Source organism: Episyrphus balteatus, chromosome 1, assembly GCF_945859705.1.
Source record: "Episyrphus balteatus chromosome 1, idEpiBalt1.1, whole genome shotgun sequence".
Taxonomy (NCBI): domain Eukaryota; kingdom Metazoa; phylum Arthropoda; class Insecta; order Diptera; family Syrphidae; genus Episyrphus; species Episyrphus balteatus.
In genome coordinates, this window is record NC_079134.1 from 23,225,056 (window position 1) to 23,248,049 (window position 22,994).

General features: G+C 33.8%; 1 protein-coding gene across 1 annotated transcript in view; it reads left to right on the forward strand.

The window, feature by feature from the left end:
• Positions 1-22,994, forward strand: part of LOC129907843 (putative mediator of RNA polymerase II transcription subunit 29) — a 51,210-nt gene that overhangs the window by 18,617 nt on the left and 9,599 nt on the right. The window lies entirely within an intron of this gene.

Sequence of the window (22,994 nt, forward strand, 5' to 3'; positions counted from 1 at the left end):
TCAAAAAAAAATTCCAAAATGTGACATTTAAATATCATCCTGATAATAAAAATGTTGTTTTAACATTTTAAATATCATTAAACACATTTTATAGAGCATTTTTGGCTGATATTTAAGAAATGTTAATTTGATATTTAAAAAATGTTAAATTGATATTGGTTTTTTTTTTCGGTATACCGCAGAAAGTGAGCCTTTAATAAGTGCCATATGTTCATCAATGCAGCCAGCCCTGTCTGTACAAATGGATGCGGGTTGGATAGCAATAGCAAGCATGCCATGCCATCATAGTGCCACTGGGGTTCGTGTGTATCTTCATTTCCATGGCATAAATGTTCGGGCAGGGCAAAGGGCACAAAGAGAGGTAAACTCTATGGGGATATCCTGAAGTTGGGACTAAGTGACATGCTGTTTATTGTTGAAGGGTGTTAAAATGTGGTGTGCGGCGTTATGGCAGCGTCCATGTACGCCGCCCGTTTGCTTGCCATAGTGCTTGCTGCCAGTGCCTCTGCCTGTGCTTGCTGCTTCTGGTTGTGTTGTGTATAGGTACACTTTGCACTAAGTTCTCGAGTGCCATGCTCTGCAGCTTTATATTTTTATACTATATATATGAGCTGCTGAGCTGTGCGGTGGTGTATAATGCCGATTCGTTGTTTTTTTTTTTTTTTTTATTTTTTTTGCTGGTTCGTCCTTTTTTTTTATATTTTGCACACAGAACACAGTTGTACGCCAGGAACACACTTATTTTCCACAATGGAGATATGGCTCAGTGAATAGCTATCCAGTTGATTGTGGATAGAGATACGTATGTTGGGTATACATATACAAGAGTTGTACAGTTGGAGTGCTTTGATTTTGCACAGAAAAAACCCATCGTATAGTCATCGTCATTTCTACGTCGTTGTCGTTGTCGTCGTCGCCATATCGCCTACACCAGCATGAGAGATACAAAATATATCTACTGTAGATAGATGCAAACAGTCGAGGGGAAAGGTTAAGAATCATTAGATGTTATTTAACTATTTGTTGGGTTCGAAATGATAGTCATTTCGTGTAAAAAGCTTAACATTTGCTCGGTTCAATAAGGCACAGGATTTGTTGTTTTGTTGAAAAGGAGGTTACTTTGCGTGAATTCTATAAAACATATTAATGGCGAATCGAAGGCTGGCAAATCGAAGATTCTTTCGCATATGACCTTTTAGTCTTTGAAAGGATGCTATCATAAGGACGAAAATGTTAGATTAACTGCTGGTATTTTTTTTTTTTGGCTGATGAGTAGAAATAAAAATAAAGTAAAAAGTATATCACTTATATGTTAGCTACCCTGAGCAGTTCTACCCTCAATTAATTGCTATTGAACAGTTATTGACTAATAACACCACATATGTATTGACTTTTATTGGGTTGTTTGTACCTACTATTTTTGCCTATCAGGTAATAAAAATAAAAAGTTCAATATGGGTAAAGTCGATTAAAAATACACTACGTTCTTTTACTTGCGATAATTTTGACAGAATGGCCGAAAAAATTACACTTATTTCAGTAGTTAAAGTACAAAAAAAATCGGAGGGTCACTGTGGCGTATGTGTTACTTTTTTCTCGAAAAATCTCATTGCTAATTGCAAGTAGAATAGTTGACTTTTGTTGATTATTCTGCTACCTTTTAAATGATTTGATTTGATTTTGATTTGAAAATGTAGCACTTAAAAGCCACTTTAGATTTTGTTAAAATAATTTCAGGGAACGAATAGACGTTTTGATTTATAGGATTTAAATAAATTCTTTTTTTATAGAAGATTTTGTGTAGCTTTACAAAAATTAACAAAATAATGTTGTATGACTCCATAGTTGGAGGGATCTAAGCAAAAACAAAATAATTTCAAGAAAACAGAAGTTTGAAATTTAAATACGAATGGAACAATACAATGTTTTTTTTTTTTATTATTTCTTAAATAGTGGTTTTGAGTTCTACTTACCTATATTTTAATATTATTTTGGATCAGCTTACTTTTTTATTTTTTCTTTAAATGATTAACAATAATTGAACATAATAGCGAGTGGCGTGGTTTTGTTTTCAAATAGTGGGAGTGATTATTTATTATGAGACAGATTTTGAACAACATATTGGGTATTTAATATGAAACAATGGTCCCAAGGAAATAGAGAAATAAAGTATAGTAAAAACTTTATTGTTTATGTTATTTGCAACATTGATGTTTTTTCAATAATAGTAATACACTTAAAAAAATATCTTAATATACATAACTAACTCAAAAATAGTGTCTCAGCTTTTTTTTAAATTTATTTCGAGATAAGATCAAACCAACCAAAAATCAATAGACTTCTGTGACTCGAACGTACAAAAATGAGTTAAAATCTAAAATCGGTCTACTCTAAAAGAACGTTCTAGAAAATTTAAAACAAGAAAATATTCTTACATCTGAAATTGTACTTTGCTGCGCATTAGATAGGCGTGCTCATATGACACTCATTTCTGTCAGAACTTTTAATAAGGTTAGAATATTTTCTTGCGGCATATATTTTAGAGAGTGATTTAAGAGTAATCGTTTTTAACTCATGTCTGTATTTAAATTAAAATACTTGAACTTTCGTATCAAAAGCGCAACAACTTTGATTTGATGTGAAGTCGCATAACTATCAATACGCTTTCAACGATAACTTTTTTTTTAAATTACGAGAAGTAGTTTAAAAGTTATAATATGTATATACTGAAACTTTTTTAGATTTTGGACTCATTTGGGTGAGTTATTTTTTTTAGAAAATCATCTTTCTACCATGTTTACTTGAATTGACACATCTACCTACACTGCATATGTATTTAAAAAGAGTTTGAAAGATTGAAAAACTATTTTTTTTTTAAATATGAAAACGACTATACCTACATATTTTGATTTTTTGGATACTAAATATTGTGGAAAACATGAAGTAGGTACTGCCAAAATTCCAATTTATTTTGAAAAATTGAGAGCTACCAATTGCCTCAAATGTGAATTCGATTTAATACGAATAATTCCACACCCAATAAAATGTATTAAGTCTCTTAATTCTTGGTTCTTCTCCTAAACGTAACGTCATTACCAAATTTCACTAGTGTAGCCCATCAATTTTTTTTGCAATATAAAAATACTCTTCACGACATCTGTCATATTCTTATATACACAATAGACTCTTGATTCCAATCTCAAATAATGTAACATAATTGCAAGATTTCAATATTTTAACTTAGTTTTTCCAATAAGCTCACATTTTCTATCCTCCCAAAAAAACACCCTTTCACCTGAAAATGAAATTCACAAATCACAACTGGGTTTCACGTACTTGATCTTATGGTAAAAAAGCTCTTTTGTTAAAAGCTTTTTATGAACAAAAAAGAATAATTTGATTTTTTTTATGGGATTCAAAAACTCATATCATAAGTAATGTAAAAAAAATATGCAATATTTTTCTATGAATAACTTCAACACCGTTTTATTAACCGCGAAAAGAAGTATGGCTTATGGCATTTGATTTCTTGTAGAAAAAAATTGGAAATCGTTAGAGTCGTTTAAAAAAAAACAAATAATTTAGTTTGTGTAAATTTTAAACATTTAAAAAAAAATGGTATGATTTTTAAAGAAATAAGAATAGATAGGTAATTAAAAACGAAATTAAAAAACAAAAATTAATCAACCCGTTTTCAAAAATAGATTTTTCAAAAAAAAATTGAAATGATGCTAAAAATCTAAAAATGAGATTTTGTAAATTTTATTTATTAATTATAATATTACGGTTAATTATACGCTTCTGTATAAAAGTTTTCTTTGAAACAGAAAAGACCTAATCATTTAAATTTTCCCTGTAGGGAATCACCCAAAATTGTTAACTACCAAATTTAAAGAAAATCGTGGTAGTAGTTTAGGCCATGACTGAGGTATACATATACATACATACAGAAAGAGAAAATTGCGAGACCTCCTTTTTCGGCATTCTCCATCATCGTTATGTCATGTTGATTGGTAATATTATAATAATTTTTTAGGAATCCTAAACATGCTTTATAGCTACGGTGGTGGACATATTTCTTGAATCAAAACCCGGGACAGATACAAAATTTGATAGATCGTTTTGAAAATATTTATTTTTCAAAATAAAATTTAATTTTTTTAAAATGAGTTTTCATAGGTAATTTTTCCTTATTTTGATATCAGATTTCTTAAACTATCTTATGGGAGCATTTTCGTTGAAATCATTTAAGTCGTTTCCGAAATCAGAAAACAAGAAAACTTCTAAAAAAATATGTTTTAATCAAAATCGTGAAAGCTGTTTTCTAACATTTATTTATATTTTAAATGATTTGAAATTATATAATTTAACATGTTCTGAAATTTTTTGAAATTTAGCTGGGTTCTTTACTCTTCCATATGTTGCTTATTATTTTAAAACTTTTCCTGGTCAAAACCTGGACACTTGACAAACACAAGCTGGCACTAAATAATTTGCGAAAAATTTTAAAAACTAATAAAAAGATCGTAAATGAAAATTTTGCTTTTCGTTCAACCCGGGACAAGCCGGATACGAGAAAGTCCCGGGTTAACCGGGACGGATGGTCACCGTACATATAGCCTATAAGAGTACCTATATCACAAACAAAGACAACACTTATATTGAAGTTCGATGGGTACCATTGGTTTAAGATTGAGTTCTTGGGACCAATCGCGGATTTTCCCTATTTCTCAAAGAAACACCCTTTCATCTTAAACAATAAGATGAAACACACTTTCACCCTAAAAATTTTTAAAGACGGACTCTTGCTCTTGTGGTAAATAAAAATTTTGTTATAGTTTTGTTAGGTATATCGCGACCTTAGGACAAGAAGGTTCTATCTGCACTCTTATCACTTTAGAGAAAACGAAGATGTAATATTTCATCGTGTTTAACTTTTCAACCAAAACTTGATTCTAAACATGTTTTTCAATTTTTACATTATATTGTTTCATGGATTTTGTTGCATTAATTCAATAAAAACTATAAAGAATAGTTAATCAATAATTTATAATTAAAAAAATCGATAGAACTTTGTTGCTCAACGATAAGGTAAATAAACGTAGGACAAGAAGGTTCTAATTACCAGATAGAACTTTGTGTCACGGTAAGGAATTTTGTTTTTCAGATAGAACTTTGTTTGTTTAGGGAATTAACCAAACAATACTTTTCCAAAGGTTTTTGGTGTGCTGAACTCGAATGAGAATTCAGAAACATTCTATCGCTCCCGTTTTTTTAAATATTACCGTTAGAAAATGCAAAAACACCAGTTTCTGAATTTATGCTGCAATGTGAGGGAATTTTTTTCAACACTTTTTGTGAAGGTTTGTATAAGAATTGCTTTTCTGGTTTGAAAATCTGTTTAAATCTTTGCGATGTCTTTTTTATAATCCGAGATATTTTAATTTGAAGTTACTGCAGTTTGAAATAACGTTATTGATAAAATAAGCCAAAACTCACGTACTTAAACTTAAGATATCTTGGAAAATAAAATTGATATTGGAAAGATTTAAACTGATTTTCAAATAAAAAAAAAACCGTTCTTATAGAAACCGTTAAAAATTATGTTGACAAAAGGTACCTCACATCATTATTTTATTTTATTTTTTTTTTTTTTTATTTATTTTTTTTATCACATCATAGCATAACCTCAAAAACAGCCAAAACACGTTTTTTTTTGCAAATTCTAACGGCAATATTTCAAGAACTAAGACCGAGAGAATATTGGAAAAGTATTAATTAGGATTATTCATAATAAAAAGTCAAACTTTGTTGACCAGAGCTATCAGCCAAAAAACGTGTTTTTGCATTTTCTAATGGCAATATTTCAAAAACCAGAATATTTCTGACCCCGGATTCTAGTTCAACACACCAAAATTCCTTGGAAAAGTATTGTATAGTTATTCATCCAAAACCTTGTGTGCAGTGTTATAAAAGAAAAAACAGAAAGTATGAAGTTTCATGTACATAAGTAAAAATTAAATAACTTCACAGCATTTTTTAACAATTTATATTGAATTCACAGCACTAATTTCATATATTTAGGAATGTAGGTATTGCACTGGTATTGTAATACCAGTAATTCCAAGGAGTACTAGGTTCTAATGATGATATGTTTAAATATTCATTTACAGCAATAAGGTTCTATCTACGACGTATAATTCAACAAGGTTCTATCTACGAAATATTTTTTGTTTTTAAGGCAAAAGGTTCTATCTGGCAATTAGAACTTTGTGAACTTAAATTCATATTCAGTGTTTGTAGATAGAACCTTGTTGGCTTCAATTTCATGAGTTATTTCATAAACGGAAAGAGATAGCCAAATTTGGATAGCGGCAATCGAAAGAGCGTAGCCTTTTTAGTGTAATGCAATATATAACTCAATTTTGGAAAAAATGTCAGTTAGAACCTTGTTGTCCTAAGGTCGCGTATTATTTCTGAACTAAGTCTTTTCTCTTGTACCCTTTTAACCTTCCACTTAAGCTTTATTGTAGACTATAGAGCAAAGTTATACGTCAGCTTATATTTTTCTGACACATAAATCAACACTTAAAAAAACATTCTTTCGTTCTTGTTTCATCTTTCACTTCCAACTTCATCATGTTTTTCACATGAATTTCGGTTTGAGTCAAAATTCAAGCTTTTTTTAACGTAATCTCATGGACTTTTATTTTTTTTTTTTTTTTTTTTTTTTTTTTGATGATTTTGCATACAAAATAACTTAAAAAAATGCGCCACATGATTGTATTCGACTAACATTTTTTACACTGTTTTGCTGAAATTACTCTTCATTGAAAACTTTTTTAAAAGTTTTATAATTGTTAACATTTTTTGTACTATTTTACCTGTAGTATTTCAAAAAAACACAAAATAAATCCGTTTTCAAAGAAAAAAAAAACAAACAACTTCTTAAAATAGTTCAAATTTAAACTCCAAAATAGTTGATTTACTCTATTAACTAATGTGCACTTTGATAACAAAATTATGTATCTATTTAGACCCGTTTCTAACTTCTTGTTTTTTATCTTTAAGAGAATAACCAAACCTAGAGTTTCAGCATTTCGGGATTCGTTTTGTCGTTTCTGGAATGCCAAACCCCGGTTTTGTCTTAAAACCATATTAAAGAAGAATTTCAGAAGCGCTAAAGAGTTCTTACCTCTTTTTTCTTTCAGCAATTCTATGCTACATAATTTGGATGACATGTGAATTTCTTTAATAATAATTTTTCATGAACTTCTTCGTTTCTAGAATTTTAAACTTTGTAGAAAAAATTTACAAATTTGTTATAAACTTTTATCAGATAGACAAGATTCAAGTCTATAACAAAGCTGAGTTTTTTTTTTCGATTGAAAGAGATGCATAAAAGCATATTCAGCCCTTCCCTCAAAATTATCGTAAGTGACATAGCGCAGGCAATGTTGTTACGAATTTTGAGCAATTGTTCCATTAAGATAAAAAGAAATATCTTATTCGTGTTAGAAAAATACAATTATGTGTTGCCCATAATTCATAATTCGGAAAAAGGCTCGATATATTATATTACATTTCTGGGAATATTGTGGAACTGACAGAAATTTGGAGTGTGCCTTTTTCGACAATTTGCATGTTCAAATATAATATTGCATGTGCAAAGTTTTAAATTGCAATTTCATGTCAAACATCCCTTAGCCAAAAGATATCGTCAATTTCAGTTTTATAGGTATTGCTATCTGCCCTTATATTTCTGCAAGATTCCAAAATTTTTAACTTTCAAAATTATTTTTACTCCATCAGACTATTTTTACTAGCCCACATATTTTTAAGAGGCGTACAACGCACGACACATCATAAAATTAATATATGTTTCATAAAAAGTCAAGGTTTATACACAAATTTAAATAAAAAAAAAAAAAAACAACCAACCCTAATGTCTGATAATACAAACCAGTACCTTAACTTTCCCTTCTCACTGTTTTTCACGCTGCTAACGCTTCTGCTAAGCTATGAGAAAAAATACCATCATCTCCATCTCTCCCATAAACGACATGGACGACATGGTCTCTGTCCGTATCTGTAAAGTGTAAAGTACGAACAACCGAGAAGGATGAATCTGCAGTAGCAAAAACAACAAAAAAGAAAAAAAGAATACAAAAAAAAAGGAAACCCCAACAAAATCCCCAGTCCTTAAAAAAAAAAAAAAAACATATAAAAAAGTCCACTCCACAAGGGTGGAGGCTATACAAAATAAAAAAAAAAAAAAGAAAACGAAGAAAAAAGAAAAAAAACACTTTTTTTTATAGAAATCATCGGCTTCGTTAGATGTGGCCTTAGTGGTAATTGCGGGGCATTTTATCTCTCTCTGTATAGCTATAGAACGAGCTATCGTTATATGTATACACTGGTTTACTTATACACAACCATCAACGTAAAGAGGGTGAAGCCCAAGGGCGAGGGTGAGCGCACACGAGAGTAATTGTGGCAAATGCCAAGGGATGGGCGCACTCTGCCATGCTATACTTTTACCATGCTTTTGCTGCCTTTGCCGTTTGCCGTCGTCGCCATGCCGTCATGAAGTGATAGTAATGGATAAAGAATTATATAGTAAATTGGCTAGAGCAGGTTATGTGTCCGACCGACAACGACGAACGGCGGCGACGACCAAGTTGTGTGTTGTCGTGCCACTGGCACTCTCACTGGCTTAAGCTTATCTATATTCACATCTACACGCTGGACAGTGTTACTTTCTTCGCCAACAACCACACAAAGTATAAAAATTAACGAGTCGAGGAGGGGTGGGGGTTAGGATATGCGAACGAACTTGGTGGAGCTTAAGCGCACAAAGCCAAGTGGAGACTCACCTTAGAAGTTAGATGATGATGGGAGTCCCGCCATTAGCTGGCCCAACCCTCACCCAATTACTGATGACTCAAATTATGGAAGGTGTTCTTTTTTTTTTGTTGTCGTTGTTGCTTTTTCCTTCTCTTCCTCTGAAACGAGCTTATTTGCACTACCCTCTCTGCCGTCACCCACACCCGCACTCTGTCCCCGAGGTTGAATGAATTATTGGCACACTCTCTTTCTCTCTTTGGAGTTTGCACAAGGGGACGACTTGCCGCTTATTATCGGCGGAATTGGGGGTGGCACGGCATGTTGTCGTCGTCGTAGCATGACATGGCTTGGCATTGTGCTCGACAAACGGCAAATAAAAGGGGAGAGGGAGTGAGACATTGTCGTGTGCCGTGGCTACACAGAGCACAGTGTGGTGTAGCCAACCCCAAACTCAAACCCTCACGGTTCACACCCCATCCACCAATCGAGCCATAATTGCCTCAGAGCTGACATCCTCGTTCACAATTTGCCGCACACTCAATTGTTGTTATTGCACAGAAGAGAGGAGGGTGATGGTTGGTCTGATTTCACCCATCACCAAGGCCTTATTTCTCTGATGTTCGTCGTCATCTACATCGTCGTCGTTCATGCTGGTGGTTGTGTTTTCACATAATCAATCTAAGCTTAAGGATCAGACGGTAACTTGTTTAGAACGCTCTGCCATGTAGATAGACGATGGATGGATGATGTGCACAAACTGCGGATGAAGCACTGTGCATGGCTTTGGGATTTGTGAACCGGATCTGAATCTCGATGTGGAACTGGCATTTGTACTTGTGTGTACTCTGGCACTGGCACCATTGGGTAACGTTGACGCCAGAATGAAACCAATGTCGTTATCATAATGACAACAAAGTTCCATTGTCGTGGTGGTAGTCTGTGTGTCGTTTGTTGGGATGAAACTATTCTATACTAAAACTCTCTGCTGTCCTTTTATGATGTCATAACGTCCCACTCGACTTCATGCTGCTTCTGATTCTGATTCTGATTCTGCTGCTGTAGCCTTCTGTTTGCCCTCCAGATAAACTCTCCATGAACATTCCGACCATTTCCAACACAGCACAGCTCAGAACAGCGTTGACAAACCTACTCTCGTACTCGTATATATATATTGCCCCAGTGGCGATGGCAGAGATCCTACTGTCTCTACAAAACAACATGGGAGATGATGCTCCTGATGGCTTAACCTCTCCCACCCTCTTCTCCCTTCTGATGATTCTCTACTTTCTGCAGCACGTACCAACTCTGTTCCGGAGTAGTTTCACAAGTGGCATAGCTGGCACAAGTATACCAAGTATATCTATCCAGAATTAGGAGGCTAAAAAATAAGGGTGAAATTCCCCCACAAGTGAAACGTGCTTTCTGGACTTTCATGGCATATCCCGGAATTTAACGTGTGATGCTTAGGGATGGAGAAGGTATATTGCTTGCCATCACCACCATCACCCATCATCCTTTTGCAGATTACCCAGAGATCACGTTGAGGGTTGGCAGGCACTGGCAGTGGTAAAGGCATGCGGTGAATTTTATTGAGTCGTAAATGAAAAAAACACCAGCCTGTTTCTGTCGCTGGTGTATTTTCATCGTTGTCGTCGTCAAATTCCTTGTGGGTACCTGATTTCAGATTAGAAGTACCTGTCCCGGTTTGCTATGCTATCCTTGCTGCAACACTCAGTGCCATTTATTTAAATGCAAGTCAAGAAGTGTAAGAAATTTGCCATTTAATGAGGGTTTGGGTTTTTTGGGGGGTGTGTGGGAGAGGACAAGGATGAAATTTCAGCAAAAAGGACGTCACTTGGGGCAAAACGAAGAATAAAATCCTTGCTGTGTAAGCTTCTTATATATAAATATAGTGTCGTAGTGTATATATAATATCTATATCACACAACACAACATTATGGTGCGATATGGTATGAAGAGGCAAAGGAATCAAATCCCGAAGCAGTGAAATGTATTGCCCCTGCCCTGTGCGATTTGTCGTGTTCGTGTCAGTTGGTTTCGTTGTTAGTCTCTCCCCATCCGGCTTTAGACATTTGGGAGCATGGCAAAGCCCTCATGTGCCTTATAATTGTATGAGATATATATCTATCCAAAACATACATACAAACACATACTGTGTAAGTTCTATACAGTTGGTTTGTATATGGCACTCTGGTGCCATGAACAGTCAATGCTGGATGGTGTTTTTGTGTGTAGGAATGTGAATATCTCGGAATGGAAAATGAAAAGTTCCAAAGAACCGAACAACGAGCACCAGAGAGTGGCATCAGCCTACATTCAAACTAAATGTGATGGTGAGATAAATTTACGAAGGAGATCAACTTTGTTTTGGGTTTAAATTTTTATTAGCTCAAAATACTATACACGAATATAAAAAACTGATTTAGGGTGCGGAAAATAATAAAGAACACGCCAAAAGTTTGATTGTGTATACAAAATCAATTTGCATACATTTTAAATTAGTCGAGTTTTGATGCTCCTAGAAAGAACCGTATATTTTTAAGAGCATTCTTGCTTAGATATTAAATGCGTCCAGGACTTTTAACTCCAAGAAGGCACACTTTTCACTCCCTGAAGTTCTCATACATTATGAAGACTTTTTAATGAGTACTTTTTACTATATGAAGACACACTTTTCACTCCCTGAAGTTCTCATACATTATGAAGACTTTTTAATGATGACTTTTTACTCCACGAATTCACAATTTTCACTCCCTGAAGTTCACAAACATAATGAAGACTTTTTAATGAGAACTTTTTACTCCACGAAGACATACTTTTCACTCCCTGAAGTTCTCATACATTATGAAGACTTTTTAATGAGGACTTTTTACTCCATGAAAGCACACTTTTCACTCCCTGAAGTTCTCATACATTATGAAGACTTTTTAATGAGTACTTTTTACTATATGAAGACACACTTTTCACTCCCTGAAGGTCTCATACATTATGAAGACTTTTTAATGCGGACTTTTTACTCCATGAAGGCACACTTTTCACTCCCTGAAGTTCTCATACACTATGAAGACTTTAGAATGAGGACTTTTTACTCCACGAAGACATACCTACTATTCACTCCCTGAAGTTCTAATACATTATGAAGACTTTTAAATGAGGACTTTTTACTCCACGAAGGCACACTTTTCACTCCCTGAAGTTCACAAACATAATGAAGACTTTTTAATGAGAACTTTTTATTCCACGAAGACATACTTTTCACTCCCTGAAGTTCGCATACATTATGAAGACTTTTTAATGAGGACTTTTTACTCCACGAAGGCACACTTTTCACTCCCTGAAGTTCACAAACATAATGAAGACTTTTTAATGAGAACTTTTTATTCCACGAAGACATACTTTTCACTCCCTGAAGTTCTCATACATTATGAAGACTTTTTAATGATGACTTTTTACTCCATGAATGCACACTTTTCACTCCCTGAAGTTCACAAACATAATGAAGACTTTTTAATGAGAACTTTTTACTCCACGAAGACAAACTTTTCACTCCCTGAAGTTCTCATACATTATGAAGACTTTTTAATGAGTACTTTTTACTATATGAAGGCACACTTTTCACTAACTGAAGTTCTCATACATTATGAAGACTTTTTAATGAGGGCTTTTTACTCCATGAATGCATTCTTTTCACTCCCTGAAGTTCTCATTCATTAAGAAGACTTTTTAATGAGTACTTTTTACTATATGAAGGCACACTTTTCACTAACTGAAGTTCTCATACATTATGAAGACTTTTTAATGAGGACTTTTTACTCCACGAAGGCAAACTTTTCACTCCCTGAAGTTCACAAACATAATGAAGACTTTTTAATGAGAACTTTTTATTCCACGAAGACATACTTTTCACTCCCTGAAGTTCTCATACATTATGAAGACTTTTTAATGAGGACTTTTTACTCCACGAAGGCACACTTTTCACTCCCTGAAGTTCTCATACATTATGAAGACTTTTTAATGAGGACTTTTTATTCCATGAAGGCACACTTTTCACTCAATGAAGTTCTCATTCATTATGAAAAATTTTTAATGAGGACTTTTTACTCCATGAAGGCACATTTTTCACTCTCTGAAATTCTCATACATTATGAAGACTTTTTAATCAGGGCTTTTTACTCCATGAATGCATACTTTTCACTCCCTGAAATTCTCATTCATTATGAAGACTTTTTAATGAAGGCTTTTACTCCATGAAGGCACATTTTTTACTCTCTGAAGTTCTCATAAATTATGAAGACTTTCTAATGAGGACTTTTTACTCCATGAAGGCACACTTTTCACTCCCTGAAGTTCTCATACATTATGAAGACTTTTTAATGAGGAGCTTTTACTTTATGAAGGCACACTTTTCACTCAATGAAGTTCTCATTCATTATGAAAACTTTTTAATGAGGACTTTTTACTCCATGAAGGCACATTTTTCACTCTCTGAAATTCTCATACATTATGAAGACTTTTTAATCAGGGCTTTTTACTCCATGAATGCATACTTTTCACTCCCTGAAGTTCTCATTCATTATGAAGACTCATTAATGAGGACCTTTTACTTTATGAAGGCACACTTTTCACTCCCTGAAGTTCTCATTCATTGTGAAGACTTTTTAATGAGGATTTTTAATCCATGAATGAACACTTTCCACTCCCTGAAGCTCTCATACATTATGAAGACTTTTTAATGAGTACTTTTTACTCCACAAAGGCACATTTTTCACTTTCTGAAATTCTCATACATTATGAAGACTTTTTAATGAGGGCTTTTTACTCCCTGAAAGCACACTTTTCACTCCCTGAAGTGTTCATTCATTATGAAGACTTTTTAATGAGGACCTTTTACATTATGAAGGCACACTTTTCACTCAATGAAGTTCTCATTCATTATGAAAACTTTTTAATGAGGACTTTTTACTCCATGAAGGCACATTTTTCACTCTCTGAAATTCTGAAATTCTTATATATTATGAAGACTTTTTAATCAGGGCTTTTTACTCCATGAATGCATACTTTTCACTCCCTGAAGTTCTCATTCATTATGAAGACTTTTTAATGCGTACTTTTTACTATATTATGAAGACTTTTTAATGAGGACCTTTTACTTTATGAAGGCACACTTTTAACTCAATGAAGTTCTCATTCATTATGAAAACTTTTTAATGAGGACTTTTTACTCCATGAAGGCACATTTTTCACTCTCTGAAATTCTCATACATTATAAAGACTTTTTAATGAGGGCTTTTTACTCCATGAATGCATACTTTTCACTCCCTGAAGTTCTCATTCATTATGAAGACTTTTTAATGAGGACCTTTTACTTTATGAAGGCACACTTTTCACTCCCTGAAGTTCTCATACATTATGAAGACTTTTTAATGAGGACCTTTTACTTTATGAAGGCACACTTTTCACTCAATGAAGTTCTCATTCATTATGAAAACTTTTTAATGAGGACTTTTTACTCCATGAAGGCACATTTTTCACTCTCTGAAATTCTCATACATTATAAAGACTTTTTAATCAGGGCTTTTTACTCCATGAATGCATACTTTTCACTCCCTGAAGTTCTCATTCATTATGAAGACTTTTTAATGAGTACTTTTTACTATATGAAGGCACACTTTTCACTAACTGAAGTTCTCATACATTATGAAGACTTTTTAATGAGGACCTTTTACTTTATGAAGGCACACTTTTCACTCAATGAAGTTCTCATTCATTATGAAAACTTTTTAATGAGGACTTTTTACTCCATGAAGGCACATTTTTCACTCTCTGAAATTCTCATACATTATGAAGACTTTTTAATGAGGGCTTTTTACTCCATGAATGCATACTTTTCACTCCCTGAAGTTCTCATTCATTATGAAGACTTTTTAATGAGGACCTTTTACTTTATGAAGGCACACTTTTCACTCCCTGAAGTTCTCATACATTATGAAGACTTTTTAATGAGGACCTTTTACTTTATGAAGGCACACTTTTCACTCAATGAAGTTCTCATTCATTATGAAAACTTTTTAATGAGGACTTTTTACTCCATGAAGTCACATTTTTCACTCTCTGAAATTCTCATACATTATGAAGACTTTTTAATCAGGGCTTTTTACTCCATGAATGCATACTTTTCACTCCCTGAAGTTCTCATTCATTATGAAGACTTTTTAATGAGTACTTTTTACTATATGAAGGCACACTTTTCACTAACTGAAGTTCTCATACATTATGAAGACTTTTTAATGAGGACTTTTTACTGCATGAAGGCACACTTTTCACTCCCTGAAATTCTCATTCATTATGAAGACTTTTTAATGAAGGCTTTAACTCCATGAAGGCACATTTTTTACTCTCTGAAGTTCTCATAAATTATGAAGACTTTCTAATGAGGACTTTTTACTCCATGAAGGCACACTTTTCACTCCCTGAAGTTCTCATACATTATGAAGACTTTTTAATGAGCACTTTTTACTCCACGAAGACATACTTTTCACTCCCTACAGTTCTCATTCATTATGAAGACTTATTATTGAGGACCTTTTACTTTATGAAGGCACACTTTTCACTCCCTGAAGTTCTCATACATTATGAAGACTTTTTAATGAGTACTTTTTACTATATGAAGGCAAACTTTTCACTAACTGAAGTTCGCATACATTATGAAGACATTTTAATGAGCTTCTTTTACTCCATGAAGGCACATTTTTCACTCTTTGAAGTTCTCATACATTATGAAGACTTTTTAATTATGGCTTTTTACTCCATGAAGGCACACTTTTCACTCCCTGAAGTTCTCATTTATTATGAAAACTTTTTAATGCGGACTTTTTACTCCAAGAAGGCACACTTTTCACTCCCTGAAGTTCTCATACATTATGAAGACTTTAGAATAAGGAAATTTTACTTTATGAAGGCGCACTTTTAACTAACTGAAGATCTTATATATTATGAATGAGACTTTATAATGAGGACATTTTACTTTATGAAGGCACACTTTTAACTAACTGAAGATCTCATATATTATGAGACTTTATAATGAGGACTTTCTACTCTATGAAGGCGAACTTTTCACTCCCTGAATTTCTCATACATTATGAAAACTTTTTAATGAAGACTTTTTACTCCATGAAGGCACACTTTTCACTCCCTGAAGTTCTCATACATTATGAAAACTTTTTAATGCGGACTTTTTACTCCATGAAGGCACACTTTTCACTCCCTGAAGTTCTCATACATTATGAAAACTTTTTAATGCGGACTTTTTACTCCATGAAGGCACACTTTTCACTCCCTGAAGTTCTCATACATTATGAAGACTTTAGAATAAGGAAATTTTACTTTATGAAGGCACACTTTTAACTAACTGAAGATCTCATATATTATGAGACTTTATAATGAGGACTTTCTACTCCATGAAGGCGAACTTTTCACTCCCTGAATTTCTCATACATTATGAAAACTTTTTAATGAAGACTTTTTACTCCATGAAGGCACACTTTTCACTCCCTGAAGTTCTCATACATTATGAAAACTTTTTAATGAAGACTTTTTACTCCATGAAGGCGAACTTTTCACTCCCTGAATTTCTCATACATTATGAAAACTTTTTAATGAAGACTTTTTACTCCATGAAGGCACACTTTTCACTCCCTGAAGTTCTCATACATTATGAAAACTTTTTAATGCGGACTTTTTACTCCATGAAGGCACACTTTTCACTCCCTGAAGTTCTCACACATTATGAAGACTGAAGTTCTCATACATTATGAAGACTTTAGAATAAGGAAATTTTACTTTATGAAGGCACACTTTTAACTAACTGAAGATCTCATATATTATGAGACTTTATAATGAGGACTTTCTACTCCATGAAGGCGAACTTTTCACTCCCTGAATTTCTCATACATTATGAAAACTTTTTAATGAAGACTTTTTACTCCATGAAGGCACACTTTTCACTCCCTGAAGTTCTCATACATTATGAAAACTTTTTAATGAAGACTTTTTACTCCATGAAGGCGAACTTTTCACTCCCTGAATTTCTCATACATTATGAAAACTTTTTAATGAAGACTTTTTACTCCATGAAGGCACACTTTTCACTCCCTGAAGTTCTCATACATTATGAAAACTTTTTAATGCGGACTTTTTACTCCATGAAGGCACACTTTTCACTCCCTGAAGTTCTCATACATTATGAAAACTTTTTAATGCGGACTTTTTACTCCATGAAGGCACACTTTTCACTCCCTGAAGTTCTCATACATTATGAAGACTTTAGAATAAGGAAATTTTACTTTATGAAGGCACACTTTTAACTAACTGAAGATCTCATATATTATGAGACTTTATAATGAGGACTTTCTACTCCATGAAGGCGAACTTTTCACTCCCTGAATTTCTCATACATTATGAAAACTTTTTAATGAAGACTTTTTACTCCATGAAGGCACACTTTTCACTCCCTGAAGTTCTCATACATTATGAAAACTTTTTAATGCGGACTTTTTACTCCATGAAGGCACACTTTTCACTCCCTGAAGTTCTCATACATTATGAAGACTGAAGTTCTCATACATTATGAAGACTTTAGAATAAGGAAATTTTACTTTATGAAGGCACACTTTTAACTAACTGAAGATCTCATATATTATGAGACTTTATAATGAGGATATTTTTCTTTATGAAGGCAAACTTTTCAATAACTGAAGTTCTCATATATAATGAAGACTTTTTAATGAGGACTTTCTACTCCATGAAGGCACACTTTTCACTCCCTGAAGTTCTCATACATTATGAAGACTTTAGAATGAGGACATTTTACTTTATGAAGGCACACTTTTAACTAACTGAAGATCTCATATATTATGAGACTTTATAATGAGGACATTTTACTTTATGAAGGCACACTTTTAACTAACTGAAGATCTCATATATTATGAGACTTTATAATGAGGACATTTAACTTTATGAAGGCAAACTTTTCAATAACTGAAGTTCTCATTCATTATGAAGACTTTTTAATGAACTTTTTTTACTTCATGAAGGCACATTTTTCACTCTTTGAAGTTCTCATACATTATGAAGACTTTTTAATGAGGATTTTTACTCCATGAATGCACACTTTTAAATCCCTAAAGTTCTCATACATTATGAAGACTTTTTAATGAGGACTTTTTACTCCACGAAGGCACATTTTTCACTCTGTGAAATTCTCATACATTAAGAAGTCTTTTTAATGAGGGCTTTTTACTCCATGAAAGCACACTTTTCACTCCCTGAAGTTCTCATTCATTATGAAGACTTTTTAATGAGGACTTTTTACTTTATGAAGGCACACTTTTCACTAACTGAAGTTCTCATACATTATGAAGACTTTTTAATGAGGGCTTTTTACTCCATGAATGCATACTTTTCACTCCCTGAAGTTCTCATTCATTATGAAGACTTTTTAATGAGGACCTTTTACTTTATGAAGGCACACTTTTCACTCCCTGAAGTTCTCATACATTATGAAGACTTTTTAATGAGGACCTTTTACTTTATGAAGGCACACTTTTCACTCAATGAAGTTCTCATTTATTATGAAAACTTTTTAATGAGGACTTTTTACTCCATGAAGGCACATTTTTCACTCTCTGAAATTCTCATACATTATGAAGACTTTTTAATGAGGGCTTTTTACTCCATGAATGCATACTTTTCACTCCCTGAAGTTCTCATTCATTATGAAGACTTTTTAATGAGGACCTTTTACTTTATGAAGGCACACTTTTCACTCCCTGAAGTTCTCATACATTATGAAGACTTTTTAATGAGGACCTTTTACTTTATGAAGGCACACTTTTCACTCAATGAAGTTCTCATTTATTATGAAAACTTTTTAATGAGGACTTTTTACTCCATGAAGGCACATTTTTCACTCTCTGAAATTCTCATACATTATGAAGACTTTTTAATGAGGGCTTTTTACTCCATGAAGGCACACTTTTCACTCCCTGAAGCTCTCATTCATTATAAAGACTTTTTAATAAGTACTTTTTACTATATGAAGGCACTTTTTTCACTAACTGAAGTTCTCATATATTATGAAGACTTTTTAATGAGGACTTTCTACTCCATGAAGGCAAACTTTTCACTCAATGAAGTTCTCATACATTATGAAGACTTTTTAATGAGGACTTTCTACTCCATGAAGGCAAACTTTTCACTCAATGAAGTTCTCATACATTATGAAGACTTTTTAATGAGGATTTTTACTCCATGAATGCACACTTTTCACTCCCTAAAGTTCTCTTACATTATGAAGACTTTTTAATGAGGACTTTTTACTCCACGAAGGCACATTTTTCACTCTGTGAAATTCTCATACATTAAGAAGACTTTTTAATGAGGGCTTTTTACTCCATGAAAGCACACTTTTCACTCGCTGAAGTTCTCATTCATTATGAAGACTTTTTAATGAGGACTTTTTACTTTATGAAGGCACACTTTTCACTAACTGAAGTTCTCATACATTATGAAGACATTTTAATGAGCTTTTTTTACTCCATGAAGGCACATTTTTCACTCTTTGAAGTTCTCATACATTATGAAGACTTTTTAATGAGGGCTTTTTACTCCATGAATGCATACTTTTCACTCCCTGAAGTTCTCATTCATTATGAAGACTTTTTAATGAGGACCTTTTACTTTATGAAGGCACACTTTTCACTCCCTGAAGTTCTCATACATTATGAAGACTTTTTAATGAGGACCTTTTACTTTATGAAGGCACACTTTTCACTCAATGAAGTTCTCATTTATTATGAAAACTTTTTAATGAGGACTTTTTACTCCATGAAGGCACATTTTTCACTCTCTGAAATTCTCATACATTATGAAGACTTTTTAATGAGGGCTTTTTACTCCATGAAGGCACACTTTTCACTCCCTGAAGCTCTCATTCATTATAAAGACTTTTTAATAAGTACTTTTTACTATATGAAGGCACTTTTTTCACTAACTGAAGTTCTCATATATTATGAAGACTTTTTAATGAGGACTTTCTACTCCATGAAGGCAAACTTTTCACTCAATGAAGTTCTCATACATTATGAAGACTTTTTAATGAGGACTTTCTACTCCATGAAGGCAAACTTTTCACTCAATGAAGTTCTCATACATTATGAAGACTTTTTAATGAGGATTTTTACTCCATGAATGCACACTTTTCACTCCCTAAAGTTCTCTTACATTATGAAGACTTTTTAATGAGGACTTTTTACTCCACGAAGGCACATTTTTCACTCTGTGAAATTCTCATACATTAAGAAGACTTTTTAATGAGGGCTTTTTACTCCATGAAAGCACACTTTTCACTCGCTGAAGTTCTCATTCATTATGAAGACTTTTTAATGAGGACTTTTTACTTTATGAAGGCACACTTTTCACTAACTGAAGTTCTCATACATTATGAAGACATTTTAATGAGCTTTTTTTACTCCATGAAGGCACATTTTTCACTCTTTGAAGTTCTCATACATTATGAAGACTTTTTAATGAGGGCTTTTTACTCCATGAATGCATACTTTTCACTCCCTGAAGTTCTCATTCATTATGAAGACTTTTTAATGAGGACCTTTTACTTTATGAAGGCACACTTTTCACTCCCTGAAGTTCTCATACATTATGAAGACTTTTTAATGAGGACCTTTTACTTTATGAAGGCACACTTTTCACTCAATGAAGTTCTCATTTATTATGAAAACTTTTTAATGAGGACTTTTTACTCCATGAAGGCACATTTTTCACTCTCTGAAATTCTCATACCTTATGAAGACTTTTTAATGAGGGCTTTTTACTCCATGAAGGCACACTTTTCACTCCCTGAAGCTCTCATTCATTATAAAGACTTTTTAATAAGTACTTTTTACTATATGAAGGCACTTTTTTCACTAACTGAAGTTCTCATACATTATGAAGACTTTTTAATGAGGACTTTTTACTCCACGAAGACATACTTTTCACTCCCTGAAGTTCTCATTCATTATGAAGACTTTAGAATGAGGACATTTTACTTTATGAAGGCACACTTTTCACTAACTGAAGTTCTCATACATTATGAAGACTTTTTAATGAGGACTTTCTACTCCATGAAGGCAAACTTTTTACTCAATGAAGTTCTCATACATTATGAAGACTTTAAAATGAGGACATTTTACTTTATGAAGGCACAATTTTCACTAACTGAAGTTCTCATATATAATGAAGACTTTTTACAACATGAAGGCATACTTTTCACTCCCTGAAGTTCTCATACATTATGAAGACTTTCTAATGAGTACTTTTTACTATATGAAGACACACTTTTCACTCCCTGAAGGTCTCATGAAGGTCTCATGAAAATTTATATTGTAATGGGCCAAATAAATTATTTTAATTTTTATTATTAGGTGAAAATATTATTTACCTTAAAGAAATCTATAAAATCACCCTTTTTCAAGCTGCTACTCCTTTAGTTTCAAATAAACTGTATGCTATCCCACTTCTGACATGTCATATTACACTTTTTGAACTTTATTCCCGAAAACATTGTCTATTCAAAAATTATAAAGTTCAATTCTGGAGTCCTATGTTTAAGTTAAAATAAGAAGTAACTATCCATACACAATGCTGAAAACCATCATGCTGCAGTATACGACACGACAACCAGCCAGAAGCAGGACTTTTTAGTAGCATCTGTGTGTGCGCTTGTTTGTGTTCCCTTTGCTGCTGACTGCTTCTGCCTGCTTCTGGTATTATTTTTTTTTTTTACTTTTTTTTTATATAGATACAGATATATCAACGCTTTTGGACTGGATTCACATTTTAGTGCTGCCGTGTGCGCCATCAGCCATACCCACATTCATTCATCCATGCTTTCTCTTACATACAAAAGTCTATATCTGCATATATACATACAAAAAATACATACATCGACACAAGGCTCTGCGTTTGGTCTTGTTATAGCGATATCTAGCGCCACCTATATAACGTATAGATTTGGGGGAATTTTATTCCATAGAGAGTGGTAGTATAAACATTTGGCACTAGACTCGTGGTTCAAAGTGCCGCGATGTCGTGCTTTACAGCTTTTGTTGCTTTGTTTTGTTATCCTGCGCGCGTGCTTCCTCTCACCACACTTACGTGGTAGTTGGTCGGGTTGGCTTGGCTGATGGCAGCACAGTGCAGTGGGTTGTTGGGTGGGTAGGTGGGTGGTAGTTCCCACACCTACAATGGACAACCACGTCGACTACGACGACGACGACGCTGGCGATGACGACGACAAGACCACTTTTTTCACACCCCATTCCTAACCCTTCGCCCCCGGGATACTTTCGGTGTTTGGTTCGGTTCGGTAATTTTTTTCTTTCGTTCTAGTTTTTTTTTTTTTTTTTTGTATTCTGTGCACACTCTTCTTTACTGTGCACAGGCTGGGAGTTTGATTTCGGTTGATGGTTGTTGGAAGGGGTGGGAGTTTTTTTTTTTTTTTTGTCTTCACTTTGGGGTTTTATATTTTTTTTTTTGTTTTTTTTTTGTATTTTTGCTTTGTAACTTTTTTTGCGACTGTGAGTTACTCTCCACACCGTTAGATATTGTGTGTTGCCGCGCTGTCGGCATCATCGCTACTGGCGGAAGAGGGGGGATGGTTGACAGGAAGGGTAGGAAAGCTTAGCAGTGGCGTGTGATGGTTGTTTTCATCCCAGAACGGCACTTTCAAGTTGAAGTCGCCAATACACCCGGAATGATGATGGGTGGTATGATATAGTTCACAGTTGGTTGGGTGATTGTGGGTGTTGGGTGGTGTGTTTGAATGATGGTGAATTGGTGTGGGCGATGGGATAAGTATCTCTGCTGTGACGATATGGTAACCTCTGTTGTATAAGGGTCGGTGGCGGCAGCGGCATTGTCGGTGGTGGTGGCTATTCTCTCCAACCCTCATCTTTTTTGTGGAGGTGATCCTCATAGATATACACACGTAAATATATACACACATAGATACTCACAGGCAAGAGAGATAGATACCAAAGCAAAAGCAGCAGCCATGAGACACACTCTTG